The following is a 6,456-nucleotide window of genomic DNA, read 5'->3' as shown; positions in this document are numbered from 1 at the left end:
ACTAAGATCGTAACTCAGATTTATCAGGATCATGGCTGCATGTTCAGAGACTAAAAACTTTGTGTAAGAGGCACTCAGCTCACTCCCAGTAAGAGATTAATCGTTCTCCTTTCAATTTGCAGTCTAAAAAACCAAAAGATGCACCAGCAGAACTGCTGCTAAGTCAAATTAACTAACAGATAGCTTTTTTCCCTACTTGTTCAGCCCAATAAAAGACATTATTTCTTCTTACAGACCGTGTAGCACATAAAAATAATAATGACAACAACAAAGCCATTAGTAACGTGCTATTTTTTCCCCCTGAGAACAGAGATACAGGAAAACCAGTCACTGGCTCAGCAACGGATCCAGCCTTCCAGAGACTAAATGAAACAAGTTCGGGGGTTGGCCATTGACCTCAATAAAATAGGACTGGCCCCAGAAATGGTGACACTGCGTTTACAGTTGTTCCAATTAGAAATTTATTTTATGTCACTATGTCCCAGTTTGAAGTAAAACTGAACCAATTGTCTGTTCTGTAACTTTACATCCTAGCTAGGCCTCCTCTAACTCTCTGAAATTAATGGCATATTGTGGAGAAAACTGCTCATTCTCAGAATGATAAGCCCAATGTTTGTGCTCCATGCCAAGGGATGGTGGGCAGAGAGGCTCCTGCTTATACTTATTGCTGTAACAACCAAGGTCAGCCAATTTCGTTATTTGCCCCTTAGAGGGTCGGAAACAGAAAAAACGTAAAGAGGTCACATTGGTGGGGAGGAGGGGACAGGAGAGGTGACCCAAACCTGACCAACTGGGGTATTCCATCCCATCTGCCCCATGCTCAGTATAAAAGCTGAGGGATCAAAGGGTCAGCCCCTTCCTGCGGTGGCCGACGTCCAGAGAGGACTCTGTCTGTTCACCTGCCTTTGATCCCGATCCATGTGTTCCTGACTCCAGAGCTGGAATCCAGTTCCCATCCGTCGCTGAGTCCAGCCTTGGGGCTTCCCCAGTGCCTGCCGGTGACGTGACTGTCATCCTGGGAGCTTGATACGGTTTTGTGTATATTGTATCTATTTCATTATTTTCTTCTTTATTTTCATTTTAATATTAATTCTTCATTAAAGTAGTTTAGTTCATTCTAAACTTCTGAATCTCCTTATCTCTTTCTCTTCCTCTCTCCTCTTTTGGGGGGGAGAAGGGGAGGGGGGAAGGGCCATCTGTCGGTCCGGTTTTGGTAAAGTCGGCTGAAACCACGACACACTAATACGCAAAGATGTGAGGGGCGTTACATTCAGTCAGCAGTTTATTAGACTCTGCCCTAGCAACACACATTCCAACATCCACACATGCTTTGGGAAGAGGCCGACAATCGAAGTGTGTGTGGAACAGGGACCGCACTGCTGTTTGTCAGTCTGCAGGTGCCTGTGCTTGCACAGTTCCAGTTTATGGAGATGACGTTCTTGCTGATCATGAACGTGTGAACCGCTAAGTCTGCTGGCTACCAAGTGTGCGTAGTAGTTACACTGTGCTGTAAGTGTTGGCAAGAGGAACAAAGCTGAAAAGCAACACATGCTCTACTTTCCAAGGCTCTGAGAAAGGATCAGTGATGTAGCCACTCAGTTAACACTTGCCTTCTTATTTATGAAAGAAATCTATCACATGATAAAAAACGTCGCTGCTTTTGGATAACTGTGTCAACAAATGAATTTGTTGAAATCAGCTGGTACCTCTAGCTGTCACAAGGAGAGAGAGAAGGAAGTGAGCTCCGAGTTCAGCTCCCTCTGTCACAAACATCCCACCCCAGTGACACAGGCATCTTCTATCTGTGATGCTCCGAGTGTCCTTGTGTTCCTGACTGTATATACAAGAAGCTGGACAGATATGAGCATGTTCTAGCAACGTGCAAGCAGCTAGCTTATATGCAGAAATCAATTTTAGAAGAGCCTGTCGGGCTGGAGCAGTGCCTAGACTAAGTGCAGCCCACTCTACAAACGAGGAGCGACCACTTTGGCACGTTCAGGTCAACGCTGCAGAACAATGAGGCACATCGTAAGCAAACATCAAATGAGGATACTTTATGCCATGGTCAAACCAGGCTGGCACAGCAGCATTGGGCGCCAGGGCTGGCACTTTGTACAACGGGAGAGTTACCTAAGTGGAAGCACACAGGCTTAGATATCTCTGCATGAGAACTTCCAAATTTCTTTGCTGCTGTCCATCTCAGCAATGGTTTTACTACCTGTGTCTTTACTTCAGCGTCTCCTCAGATCACTGCCCATGTAAGTCAATGTAATCGGCCATTGAGGTCCTAACAATAAGCTACAGAACTGGTAAGAAAGCAGAGGTCCCTGCCCAGCAGTAGTTGGCCACATCCTCAGTAATGCCTAGCCCTTCCTGGAGCCAACAAACTGCAAGGAGGAGACACAGAGGGGGTACAGCATTTGGGTCAGACAGAAGTGACTCAGCTGGAATTAACAGGACCCATTTTAGGATCCATTTTCCTACTGAGCGTTCCTTCATGCTGCATGATCCTATTCTTTTTCTGATATCCTGCTTCTTGCTTATTTCTGGTTTCCTGCTTGTCATCCCCTACTCCAACCACTGTTTAAACGCCCTCCCTTTCACTCTGTTTGTAAATACCTGTCATTCTGCTCCAGATCTTATGAGGCGTGCAATTGCACCTGGCCAAGTGACACTCTCAGCATCTTGAGAGTTCACCAGCAGTGAGACTGGGCGTGGCATAAATAAGTTTAGTGAATCACACCTACTTCTCCAAAATTTATTTTCTCTCACAGATGATGGAAAAAATGAAACTGGTGACCTGCAACAGTGGCCCGAGCCTGCCTGTCTGCAGGTCCACCCTGCCCTCAGTCCCACTGCTGTGGGAAAGCAGGTAATGGCTGCATATGACCCTGTGTTTTTCACAGTACACTGTGCACATCTGTGACACTCTGTGTATAACGTAATACAAACAGAATTGGCAGGGATTAAGGTTTTGTTTCTGCTCCTACTAATAAATGCCAAAATCCCCATTAACTTTGCTGAAATAAAATCAGGCCTTAAATGACCCACCATTGACATTTGTAAGAATCTTCCCAAATGCAGGACACCTTGGATACGATACGCAGCACCATATGGATGGCCTTTTTTTCACCTCCCACAACAGCTGCCAGAAGCTGTAATGCTGACTGTAGTAATGACAATAAAAATAACCCCAACAGAGACAGTATTTACTATAAGAAAAATAAAGCCAGCTTCCCAGGTCACTTACCTGACACACTGCTGTGGACTGCAGTATCTTTATGCTGACTAACACTGGCCTGCACATGGACTACTGCTGTGATAAAATAAAACCTGATAAATGCTGGGCTACATACACCTGTGCCGCAGATTAACCTTACTCCACCTGAATCAGGCTCTGAAACCACTGGAGCATGCAGACATTGATTAATCTTACCTACAGTCTTACATACAATGTGGGGGTAAGAAGGAACAAATGTGTTATATCTCTGGCACTAATTGTCAGTCTGCCTTTTTTCCATAACTTTTTCCTTTTTTGCTATTTGCCTCTCTTTCCCTCATCAGACTTGCTCTTTCATCATCTTTCTAGATTGACATGCACTTGAAAGGACATTCAGGACATTTAACACTTCGAAAGCTGCTGTTTTTCAGATTTTATAAATTTCTCCCAGCTGAAGTTCTTGATGACAACTCTGCTCAGAGCATGTCTTGTCAGTAATATTGATATAGTGGAAATGGTCCAGTTTGAATTTGGTGCATGATGCTTTCCTGAGACATCCTAACAAAACCTGGCCAACACGAGGAAGACTGTTTTATTTCCAACTGTCGAGTTTTGAAACGCCTAGTATTTATTCTAGGGCATTTCTCCCCTTCACAGATGCTATAAAACTAGCAGGGAGGGAAGGGGACAATTGTTTATTCTTTATTATTTTAGTTAATATTTTCTTTTTAATGAGTCCTACAAGCTTGATGGAGCAGACTGACCGGTACCAAGAGATGCTAAGCAACCTTAACTCCCATTGGCTTCACTGGAAAGTCAGCACTTGTGGGAAGCACTCAGCATTCCATGATCCAGCCCATCATTGCCTGTCTGGTCTTTTAAATTGTAAAACATTTTAGGCTTGGACTCTCTCTCATTGTGCATAACACAAGGCCCTAAATGAAGCTGTACCCTGTGGGCACTCCTGTAATATAAATGATAATTGCTGCACAGATTCTTCCAGCTATAAGTAGAAACTAATTCAGACACATGCTTGCCCCCACTGATGAAGGGAGCGCAGGAGGGATTTCTCCAAAATCAGTCCTTTTGAGTCGTAACAGCAGTGATGGTTTTCCAACTAGGAGTATTTACACAAAGCTTAGCCAGTTCTTATATACAGTGAATAAGTAAGTTAACCCTATTTTTTATTTAGGAGTAGTTGATTGCATAAAACTAAGTTTTGGACGAATATTACATAGTTCCTGAAATCTCAGCCATATTTACCAAAATGATTTAGCCGTAATTATTGTTTTCTTTTGCCAATACCATAGTCACACTGGTTATACTTCGTAACTTCACATATCTACATTGCAATTATAAGGACCAGTGCTTCACCTAGGGATATTTAATGTATAGTTAAATGTTACCTGTGTAGATCATTATGTTATAAAACTACAATAGCATTAGAGTCACTATACTGTAGTACATGAGAAAACCAGCTAACAGAAGCACATATTTTTTCTAAAGATAACTTGCACCCAGGAACTTGCAGAGATCTAAATATTTCCAAAATATTGAAGTTTAAAAGAGAGATGCTCAGCACAGCATTTTTATGTCTTCCCTGATTTATTACAGGGAAAAAAACCAACAAACCTATTCTCTGATGTTGTTCTACACAACTTAACAAGCTCCAAGAATTTTGCCAAGTCTGAATGTAAGTACATGACAAATAATCCCATGGAATCAACCTTATAAAAGCAGAGAGATGCATTTGCTGCTCGTAACTCCATTTTGTAATTTACGAAGACAATACATAAGCACTGACCATCAACTGTCAGTCTTGATACGATGATCTGAAGCTCTGGAAGAAATCACTAACCCAGCAGCACTCCCTTGTCAAAAACATCACTAAAACTGACAATGTAAGCCACAAAAGACAGAAAACAGAAATTCTTATCATTATTTTACTTTATGCCAATACTTGCAAATGATAAAAGCATTTTCCCCAGCCTTTGACAATTTACTTTATTCCAGTAGTGTCAGCTCAGATAAAACTCAATAAAGGGAACTGAAATAAATACAGTATCCACTGCAGCATCTTTTTTTTTGTTTGTTTTTGTGCTATAAAATGTTCTCTGTTAAAATACTGACACTGCAATATGTGAGCTAGCTGCAATAAACATGCAAAGCAGCATATGCTGCTGGCAGCCTTACACTGCTGTGAACGTGTAATTTACATACTGAAAAAGACTTATGCCTCAGCCCTTTGATTTTGCTGTGTATCACAGCCATGCCCAAGGTAACACTAAAGCAATTTTGGCAACCCAGGAATTCTTCTGTTTTAGATCATCCGTGCCTTCCCTCTTCCACCAAATCAGCACAAGGATATGAGCAGATGGTACATGTGGAAGCCAGTGACAAGTGGCGTTTCTCAGAGGTCAGTACTGGGACCAGTGCTGTTCAACATCTTTGTTGGAGACATGGACAGTGGGATAGAGTGCACCCTCAGCAAGTTTGCTGATGACATCAAGCTGTGTGGCACGGTTGACACACTGGAAGGAAGGGATGCCATCCAGAGGGACCTGGACAGGCCTGAGAGGTGGGCCTGTGCAAACCTCATGAAGTTCAACCAGGCCAAGTGCAAGATCCTGCAGCTGGGTCACAGCAATCCCAAGAACAAATACAGGCTGGGCAGAGAATGGATTGAGAGCAGCCCTGAGAAGGACTTGGGGGTGTTGGTGGATGAGAAGCTCAACATGAGCCGGCAATGTGCACTGGCAGCCCAGAAAGCCAACCGCATCCTGGGCTGCATCAAGAGAAGTGTGGCCAGCAGGTCACGGGAGGTGATTCTACCCCTCTACTCTGCTCTTGTGAGACCCCACCTGGAACACTGTGTCCAGATTTGGAGTCCTCAGCACAGGAAGGACATGGACCCGTTAGAACGGGTCCAGCGGAGGGCCATGAAGATGATCAGAGGGATGGAGCACCTCCCCTATGAAGACAGGCTGAGAGAGCTGGGGTTGTTCAGCCTGGAGAAGAGAAGGCTCTGGGGAGACCTTACAATGGCCTTCCAACACCTACACAAAAATCTCTTACCTACCATTAATATTTTCAATTATTTTATATGGATGTGTAGCTCTTGGGAATATTACTATTGACAGCCACAGAGATAAATGTCTTTTACATACCCATAGATGGTTCAGTGGTTCAGGCAGTAGCAGCAGTTTCAGAAGATCTGAGCTAATATTCTTGCTTGT

The sequence above is a fragment of the Numenius arquata genome, chromosome 6 (assembly GCF_964106895.1).
Source record: "Numenius arquata chromosome 6, bNumArq3.hap1.1, whole genome shotgun sequence".
NCBI lineage: Eukaryota > Metazoa > Chordata > Aves > Charadriiformes > Scolopacidae > Numenius > Numenius arquata.
Note: the sequence above shows the minus strand (reverse complement) of the source record.